At 37.2% G+C, this 10,413-nt stretch overlaps 1 protein-coding gene across 1 annotated transcript in view; it reads left to right on the top strand.

Moving 5' to 3' along the window:
• The first annotated feature begins 6,095 nt into the window (after positions 1-6,095).
• Positions 6,096-10,413, top strand: part of svila (supervillin a) — a 61,908-nt gene continuing 57,590 nt past the window's right edge. The window contains exon 1 of the mRNA XM_056770823.1: positions 6,096-6,218. The gene's annotated coding sequence lies outside the window, so the exon portion shown is untranslated. The remainder of the gene's footprint in view (positions 6,219-10,413) is intronic.

The raw sequence follows: 10,413 nt of genomic DNA, 5'->3' as shown, positions 1-10,413 counted from the left end.
TTGAAAGCTCATTAAACGAATGCAATATAATAGAATTGTGATGAAATGAGAGCAATAACAGTGTTCCTTTCTTCTGAAATCTTCTGACTGATCATACTTTACACACTCATGTTTTCCCGCACACATGGAATTCAGTTTAAGTATTTACTTAAAAAAATCATATTGTTCAAAAATCCCCTTTTTTTTATTTACTCAGAAATATGAACTTTTTGCTGTACTGTCATGGAGTCATTACGAAAGAAGGACAAATTGAGATTTCACAATAATCTCTGATTTGTTTTTTAGAGTATCTTTAATCAAATTTACCAACATATCTATATCTTCCAGATGACAAGAATTTGTCTTGATACACAAGTTAATGATTTTTAAAGAAACAAAACTTTCAATCCAGTTTGTTTAAGGGATGGTTCACCCAAAAGATTCTTCTGCTGAAAACAAATGAAGACACTTTGAAGAAAATCGGTAAAAGAACCGTGCCGTCACCCATTCACTTCTGTAATTTCCGGAGCTCCGGTTAATAACATTCTTCAAAATATATTCATTTGTGTTCAGCAGAAGAAAGAAAGTCATACAGGATTGAAATGACAAAAGGGCGAGTAAATGATGATAGCATTTCAATTTTTTGGTGAACTATCACTTCAAGATGAGTTACCTTACAGATCTGATGGCTGAAGGGGATATTACATCATAATATTAGGAAATGTTAAAAGACATAATGTGAAAGATATGTTTTCATTCTGACTATATGCACTGAATACAACATATCTAGATGCCTTTCTCTGTTCTTGAGAACTCATGGTTCGTTGTAAATTTGTAATTTCCTCTCTGCCAGTCCGTCTTCCCCCATCACATGCATCTCTTTGTTATTTCAAAGGTCAGGAACATAAATTGCCGGCCAAGTTTAATTACAGCAACTTCGAAATTGTCAGTCGATGAGTGTTTGTGGGCCTGTTTGTGTCTACAGTTACGGAAAGAGAAGGTTACTCTAAAGAATTACCCCTCCGCCGACTGAACCAGAGCCAGTGGCCTTTTCCACAGCTGACCCTCAGCTTAGAAACCAGGCAGCGGTGAATGGCCATGCTCTCATTCCAATTAAACTGACAGCGAATGAGTCATCTCATTGTCCGTGCTCTCTCAGGCCGTGTCTGACTCATGCTTTCGATCTAACCACCTAACCGAAATCTCAAAGCACTCTCTCAGCACTGCCAATTGAGAAAGCACCGTATGTGTTTTAGTCCAGATCTAGATAGTGGTGCAACTGAATCTTTGTTTTCCTGCTTTGTACCGTGTCCAGTGTGATTCAATAATATTCGCTTGCAAAATGTATTTTATGTTGTATCTGATTTGATTAAAACTGCACTCAAAAACCCTGATGAGGAGTAAGTTTTACTTGCCAGTTCTGGATGAAGTTTGTACTTGTGGCGTGGGTAGAAGGTTCACCCCTGCAAGACGTTCAACTGCTTGCCATTGCAAAGTATTATGTTTTGTGTATTGTTCATGGAGTGTACCGTTGACTCAAGTCCTCTTTTTATCAAAACCATATTCTGAATCAAGGCCAGAATTCTGGGCCCCCTTACATCAATTATTCTTGAATTGTTTGGGGCCTCATGCACATCATTCCTAACCTTTAATACTTCAGCTACAACTTGGTTTGGAATATACAGCCACAATAGAAACATATTTCATTCTCTTTTTATCGTCTTAACCCCCTGCTGACTTTTTAATCCCACAAACACAGGGTGTCAATCCCCACGATCTTCACCTAGATACAGTAAACACAAGGATCGTTCAGCTTTCACCAAACAGCCTACAGATGCTTGTCTGTCCCTAGGGGTCTTTGGATATGTGCTTTCATGAGCCAAATTTCGGGTTATGAACCTCCTTGTTGGACGAACCTTTCAAAATAAATCCATGCACACAGAGACATCACAATATACTTTATTACAACTCTATTTGATAACACACTTTTATGATGTCAAGTAAACACAAACCGTGCATTTGAACCAAACAATCTGCTGAAACGTGAAATGTTGAACCACATTATAGGGATAATTCACATAAAAATCTATTCACTATCATGTCATTCCAAACTTGTATGACTTATCTTCTTCTGCAGAACACAAAAGATTTTTTGAAGAATGTTGGTGACCAAACATTTGGCCCCATCGACTTCCATTGTATGGACACAAAACTGAGACATTTCTCCAAATATCTTCTTTTCTGATGCACAGAAAAGAGCCATATACAGGTTTACATCCATTAGAATTTTTATTTTAAGCTGAATTCCCTTACGTATGATTCTTTTTAATTATGGTTAGCCATTTTTCCAACAGATAACTAATATTTTAACTCCTCTCTCTGTCCCAATCATCAATCATATCTCGGTTTGTTTTGGAAATGTATATTTGTTAGTTTCTTTAAACTATAATATTTGAATGTTCACATGTGAGTGGGTGGATGTCTTTTAATTATTTAGTGAATGTAACAGGAGACCACATACAGAATGAGGTCTTTTTGTATGCAGTCCATCAATGAGCTGGACTAAATAATGCATATTTGAGAGTCAAGGTAGAATCTGGATGAAACAGTTTGACATAAACACAATGACGCCACAGGGGTGTAATAGTTGAGCAATAATGTTGTTATGATGTCTGGTTCAATAGCTGGGTAGGGGGGTGTTTTCGAGGCCTTTATATAATTTTTCTTGTCTTTTTGTTAGGTTGTGTAAGCTTTGTCTCAGCAGGGCCAGGTGATATTTGACTCTGCTCAGCATAAACATGAAACATTAATAAAATGATAAAATGTTTCTCCATTTGTATTATTATAAAGACCACATGACGTATGGCTCCATTACAGATTGAATCATTTTGGTTATTTGAGGCTTGGAATGAATCCTGTGCGGAATATATTTTTTGGTTGTTCAGGTAATATGTATTACATAGTGTCCGTTTAAAGGGAGGTTTGGTGGTTGCTAGGGTGTAGCTATGTGGCTATAGTTAGTTGGCAGGGTAATTTGTATAAATGTTAAAGTGTGTCTGCATATTAAACTGGGAGTAAGCTTTTATTTTACATCATGCACATCTTTATTTTAACCTTTGGACTACAGCACTATATGTGAACCATATAAAATTATAATGTAATTTCTTAAACTACAGCCTTTTTTGGCATGTGAGATTAATGCATTGTAAAGTTAGTTATCAAAAACTGTGCAAGCAAATCGCCAAGGACACACGGTCAACAAGAAATAGTCTATTAAGTTTTGTATATCTCCGGTCAACTAGAACACATGATTCATGGATTTTGCTCTCAAAATGTATTCTTCCATTATCTCAGGATATTGTAATATAGTTTAACCCGCATCCGTTGGGGTTTTTTATTAGGTTTTTAATCTTCTCGTGTCAAGGTTATACCTGATCTAATAGCATGTAACTCCCATACATCCACACTGCATATAGATTCATTGTTATTTACTGTAGGTGAAATTGAACTCCTCTTATTCATGAAGTGCAAGATATGCCCCTCCCTCTCTCCTCTAACCCAAAGACTCATCAACACAAACCCATGTAATAGATTCTGTTGTCACTGTGTATTTGTGCTTCCCCATTCCTTTCTTAATCTCTTACTCTCCCCGGTGCACCATTCATCCACTGCATTCTTAACAGCATCATTAAAACCTCCTTAGAGTTTGGGTTGAACAGTGTATTGCATTCAAAGGCCTGTCACTATTGAAAATATCATTCTTACTTATGTTTTGAATTAAGAGTTGACTTTTTTAGCTCGCAATGAACTTGCTTGATGCTAGTTTGTTGGTTCATTTTAGTGTTGGCTACATAGGCTTCATGGTAGGAGAATAACAATAATATGTTTATGGACTGAAGATGAAAACTGATTATTACTGTGCTAGAAGTTTTTATTTCAGTTTGAATTAATCTGCATATGCTTTTCGCAACACATATTGTTTCGATGCAACTTTCCATTGAATTCCTCACAATCCGTGAGTGTGTTAGAAGGAAAGCCTCTGCATAAGAAACTGCCTTATTAATTATTTAGAGTAATTATATGGGGTGCATATCCATACAGTTCACTATTCTGTTTTAAACCTACACAATGAACGTCTATCCGACCATCACCAAATAAAAAATTAAATAACAGAAAAATAGTTTCAATTTATATAGAATATAGGACTTCCAGGAAGTAGAGATATTGAATCTCAACAAGACCTTCCTGGATAAACAATCAAAGTAATAAATACAAATGAAAATGGAATTAACATGGAATTGTATATTTATCAATTCACAGTTTCTTATACAACCTTTACTGATAAAGTCCCAATAAATCCCAGAAGATTACTTTCTGTAAATTCTGTATGTTTTTAAGATGCACTGAATAATTCTGAGTGAATTTTCTACCGTATTTTTTCTGTTCAAGACTGTGTATTTTAATGTGTATTTTCAAATTAAAGTCAAATAGTACGTTTCATCTATAGCAAGAACTCAAGAATGCTATAAAAGTTTAAGCTCATGTTTTTTTTATGTTATTGATCTAAATATATGTGAGAACTGACAAATGTAAAATATGTATTGCATAAAAGTAAGATAATACTTTATGTAAAAGTAAAAACTGCATATAAAAGCAATGCAAATAAATAATAAATTAGTTTTTCTCTGTGTATAAAGGGATGTCGAAATACAACTTTGTTATGTGTTTATTCTCAGATTCTTGCAAATAGTTGCACTCATACTAGTTTTCAGTGGGTGGTCTTTAAAAATGACAGGCTGTGCTTGTGCCAGTGTGTGCATGTAGGGTGTAGTTACCAGTAAATCTATTTAATGCAGATTCTCAGCGTGTGTCTGGACGGCATTGTCTCTGTCCGCCCATTTATTTCCTTCATATGTCACTTTCTCAGCCTCGAGGGAATGGGATGCTGCCATGATGTAAGTAATGAACAGAACCTCTTCACCACAGTACACTGGTGATATTGCAACAGTCTAAGTCAAAAGGACATTGTTGATTATGTAAGGAATGGTTTTCGGATTTCAGTGTGTTTTGTCATTCACTTTCTCGCTTCACCTCGTTTTGTTTTATTCTCAGAAAATATGCACAGAATGCACCAAATGTCAAAAGAACGCTACAGTGATAGGCTAAATGATTTGTTTAGATAGCGTATGTATGTTTCTGTGTGCTTTATAGAGACGTCATCCGGCAAGACAAGACCAAAATGTGACCCAGGTCACATCTGTTTCCTATATACAACAAAATTCGGGATGGATTTGCAATCAAAATTCCTCTCTGCATTATATGTGCACGTGACATTTTACAGAACAACTTTATTTACAGCGTTCAACAGCTGAATTTAGTTTCTCTACTTAAACAAAGTGCTGATAGTATAATATTTAAGGAACTTGGACGGTGTAGGATAAGTTTGATCCCCAAAATTAGGACAGATTGCCTAACATTATTTTACTCATAACCAGGCACTGTACACCCACCTCAGAATAAATGAACAGATCCATGACTTGTGAATGAAAACCACTCTTTGAAAGTCTCCTTTATCATTCTTCTCAGCCCTAACTGTGTCTCAGCTCTTGTGGGGTGTCATTTGAGATCAAACAGGTCTCTCTTGTCTCAAATTTGGTGTCATGCTGTTTCAATTCACTTTATCTCCCAACCAACAATTACTGTCTTTTTAAACGTCATCTCTCTGAATACAAAGATGTCTTTATCTCTCTAAATTTGCATTGTAAGGAACTGAAAACCACAATAATTTGTCTGACAGACAGTTTATTCATTCAACATAATGAATAATGGAGATGCTACTTATTATAAGGGGGCAATTGTTATGTCAATGAGAATTGTGAAAACAAATTTCAATGGTACAATCTATCTCTATAGATAATTGAGTCATACATATCTAACAGTTTATATTACATCACGATTTGGTAGAAATGTTTAGACATATTAGAAAGTCAGGGTAGATGTGGTTCGTGGTTTGGCCCTTTAAGAGTAGACTCACGTCGCCCGGAAGCCGCTGCTCAGGACAAAATGTAAAAGCTAGTCAGAGGCGCGAGCGAGCGAGCGTCAATGACAGGCGGACGCGCGCTTGGACTGCACGCACTCATTCCCATTCGTTTGTCAAAGCTGTGTTACTTGAAAAACTCTTTGATGGCACTTGTTGATTCACATCGTTTGGAATAAACTCCTTGAAAAGTACACTTCGGGTAAGTTGTTCAATTAAATATGCTGTTTGTTGTTGGGTGTTCGCTTTTTAAAACTTTATTTATCTCCTGCGTATTTCCCAAGCGGCTTTTTTCTTGTTTTTAGCAATTAGCAGAAATTTAAAGCAAACCGTCATCTGGTCTGAGGTGAAAAGCTGTTGTGTAATTAATGGGCTGATAATGAGCCAAGGCTTCTTCACAAACCTGTTAGGGGTTTGTTTGTTGTGTGAAGTGTTCCGTTGTTGGTTTCACAGTGTTGTGTTTCACTTCGTTTAACGACATGCTCTGCTGCTGAACAATAGGACCATCATTTTTTGGGAATGTTACTGGAGTTCACGTCAAAGTTTAAGTTACTAAATGGGTGCGCGCTTCATTGGAACAATAATTGAAATTGGAAAGCGCACAAAAATACGCGGTTTGTGTTTGTTGTTTATCTTTGTCGACGTTTAATTTGACAAGTACAGAGAGTGTCTACGGCTGTCTTTGATGTGACTAAAGTAACGGTCACTAGTGTTACTTGATATACTTTCATCTTTCACAGCGGGGCGCGCATGTGTGTGTGGCGCGCTCCTCAAGAGGTGCACCTCAGCAGGTAAGAAACGTCTGAGAGGGTCATTGATCGTATGATGACTCGAGTCGCTTGTGTACTTTTCTTTTGATATCGTGTTCAAGGAAAGGTTACTTCACGCACAGATCCACGTGAAAGTTCATTTACAAGCCCGTTTATGTGGAAAAAAAGCGTTTGTAATGAAGGTTTTTAGATGCGCAAGCATGCACTGCAAGTAGGCAAGTCTTCAGCCAGCATGATATGTGAAACAAAATCTCACTTCAGCTTTAAATTGAATTGTTCTGTTTGTTTTGTGCACGCTGAGCACATTGAAGACGACTCTTTCCTATGCTTCACTGGATCAAATTACTTTATGATTGAATCATATTTGTATAGATCAGATACAGTTTAATACCAACCCAGTGAAGACAAACTTTTAGTTTAACTGTTCGTTTCTTGGTTTCAGAAATGAGTTTACATGGCACAGTGCAATTTTGGGGAAGATTTTTTTCCATGGCACACCTGTTTGTTAGACCTGAATACAAATTGCATGTGTGATACTGTAGTTATCTGCCCTGCAAACATGTTCTGCTGTTAGACAGCAATACATGAATGTGTTTGATCTTTTACCCTCACGTTTGAATTATAAAAACAAACCTATATTTGCATGTGTGCAGATATGAATAAGAAACAAATTGATTACAAAGATAAACTTTAATCTAGCTTCAACTTCGCCAATGTTTGTGGATTATTCAGTACATATAATGCCCAAAAGTGCAGGTTAAATGCACTTTAAATTATGGCATCATCCCATCCTTTTCCCAACATGTGTCAAGGGCGTGCCTGTGTTAGCATTTGGAAGCCCTCCTGAGTTTTAATGATTTCCTTCTTGGCCTTTAAAAGCTGTGTGTGTTCACAGTTTCGTAATGCTGCACGCTTTTTTAATGCGGTACTGTAAGATGATAGAGAAAGTAAGAAAATGAAAAACTGAGATATTGATATAGATGGAGATGAAGATTGTTAGATTATTAATGAAGTTCCTTTTCAAAATCTTAAGAGAAAAATGCTACGGTAATGGTAATCGACCTATCTTCAATATATTTATGTACATGTGTCCTGGTGCTTTCATTTATAATGTGTAGTTTGTTAAATCAAGTGCTGACTCCAGAAAAGGGCAGATCCTCCTCTCTATTTTCACTCTTATAACCGGAGTCAGAAGAGACATGCTGTCCACCCATGTCTTTTTTGATCACTGTGATCTTGTAGAGCTTTGCCTCGTGGCTGATCATGGCTCTTATGTTCCATAACAAAGCTGTCTTTCCATAAGGTCTTCAATATTTCTGCAACACCAAGCTGTGGAAGGAGCATGCTTTGAATTAGTGAGCAGGATGTCTTGTAGGTTTACGGTTAACCTCACTTTCTGTTGGCCCCAATTAAAGTGTGTGGTCCACATAGTCGGATGGCTGATGTAATGCTATATGTTCTGCATCACACTAGGGCTGTATATTGGCAAGGGCCTCACGATATACGCTATATCACAATTAATGTTCACATTGCGGTATTTTGTGAACTAATAAATGTTACGGTATATCGATATATGTTTTTTTTAAACAAAATTGTTTAAATTGTTTTATGGAGCAGACAGTACACCCACACGTTGGCTTTGCAAGCTGGAGGCAGGGGCGTAGCAAGCTTTTCAAAAGTGTGGGGGATGGATGTGGTTTGTTTGTTAACAATGAGAACGATGAATGTAATGACATGAACGGTACAATAGGTATAACATACAAGATAAGCTATGAGTGATACTAGAAAAGTATAAAAACACATTCGGAACACATAAGATAAGTCAAAACTTTGTTGTTAAAATACATCACAGTAGACTTGCTAATGAATCAGAAATACTTTAATAATACCAGGGGGGAAAGACAGTGGAAAGCTTGATAGTGAAATAGGTCTGACAGGACTGTGACTGCTAAAGTTTGCTTACTTGCACCTTGAAAAGGGGAGATATAAAAAAACACACACACAAAGCTTTTTCTCTGATGGTATAAATAAATCTGTTTTTAAACATTAAAATAATATTAACTTTTCTTTCATAGTTGTTCAACAGGTACAGTCAAACATAATAGGTAAGTATCCACATAAGTATTCAGCTAAACAAAAAAACAATGCTCAAAATATCAAAATCAATTAACCCATAAATACACTGCTTAACAAGGACAATTTGTCCCTCCTCCTCGTCAATTCCCTGCCTTCTTCATCACAGTTACTTTATACATTACATGCCACATAAATAACCGAATTTATCTTTGAACAATATCCCAATTGGCAATTAGCATTTGTCTAAAAACAAAATATAATTCAGAAAATACTCGACATATCAACAAAACATAAACAGAACATCTCCCAAAACACATATCAAGGTTATTTAAAAACCTCAAAAGCATAAACACTCATTCAAAGTAACTGGAATAGGGAGGCGTTAATAACCATAACCGTTCCCGCCTCCTCAGCACGAGCTGACCGAACAATCTCTAAAACATCAAGAGAGGCGGGACTTGAGGCAGAACAGCCAATCACCATCCGGTCACGCTCAAAGCCGGTGTCCTGTTTGAGAGGGAGGAGAGAGGAAGCAGCCGCAATGCCGCATCGAGCGCAGACACAGAGCGGCCAGAGAAACGGAGGAGCGTCTGCCGTATGGCGTTTGTACAAAACTGCGGAAAACTGCAGAAAAACTGCGGGTGTTTAAACCTCTCACCGGGAAAAGTGTGGGTGTTTTAACACCCACATCCCCCACGGTTGCGACGCCCCTGGCTGGAGGCCATGAATGATCCTGCTTTTATGGCCGCATAAACATTGTTAAAAACACTTAGGCCTTTCGATAAAAGATGTTAAAATATCGATACACGTTTATTGTATCGATCTTTTTGCACAGCCCTACATTACACAACACTAATTTGTAGGGTGCTTAAAATATGATCGGTATAATTTTTTTTCCCTTCCTTCTGGTCTATGAAGTGGGGACCCTGTTGACCAGACAGTTCCGTCCTAGGGCTCATTTTTTCAGCCGAATTATTATCCAGTTAGAAATCCTCAATTGTATGGAATCTTTAGAAACCATGTAATGTGAAAGACAAACCTGAATGGTGCTTCTCTTATCATTTGTGTGAGATTGTCTACATTTGCTGGTCTTTTGTATGAACACTTAGTTCAATTGTTCACAATCATGAGTTACTTTTGTTCTGTAAACCGTGGGATTGTGTCTTAAAAATGTTTTGTTTAGTTTTTGTAAAAGTTCATCAGCTATTAAAACGTTAATGTGTATTGTACAGTTCCTTTTTGTTTGCAAACACACACACATACACACTCACTGTGTGTAGATCTGCTTAATGGGGTATTAAGCGTGTGCTGAGGTTGGCACGGTAACACCCGTACCCATCATTCAGCAGACATAACCCCTGGAGCCATCTAAAGCAAGTGCTCATTAATCAGAGCAAAGATCAGCTCTCCGAACAAGCCTTGATAATAGCAACTGTTGTCCTGCTCCGGCCTGCACAGGGAGAGGCTACAGTAACCTGCCTGTGGGACCCTATTGTTGTAATTTTGCCAACAGTGCGTCTTGTGTTACCCTTGATTAATATTTGGATTTCT

The sequence above is a fragment of the Triplophysa dalaica genome, chromosome 17 (genome assembly GCF_015846415.1).
Source record: "Triplophysa dalaica isolate WHDGS20190420 chromosome 17, ASM1584641v1, whole genome shotgun sequence".
Classification (NCBI taxonomy): domain Eukaryota; kingdom Metazoa; phylum Chordata; class Actinopteri; order Cypriniformes; family Nemacheilidae; genus Triplophysa; species Triplophysa dalaica.
This window is presented reverse-complemented; position numbering and strand designations above follow the sequence as displayed.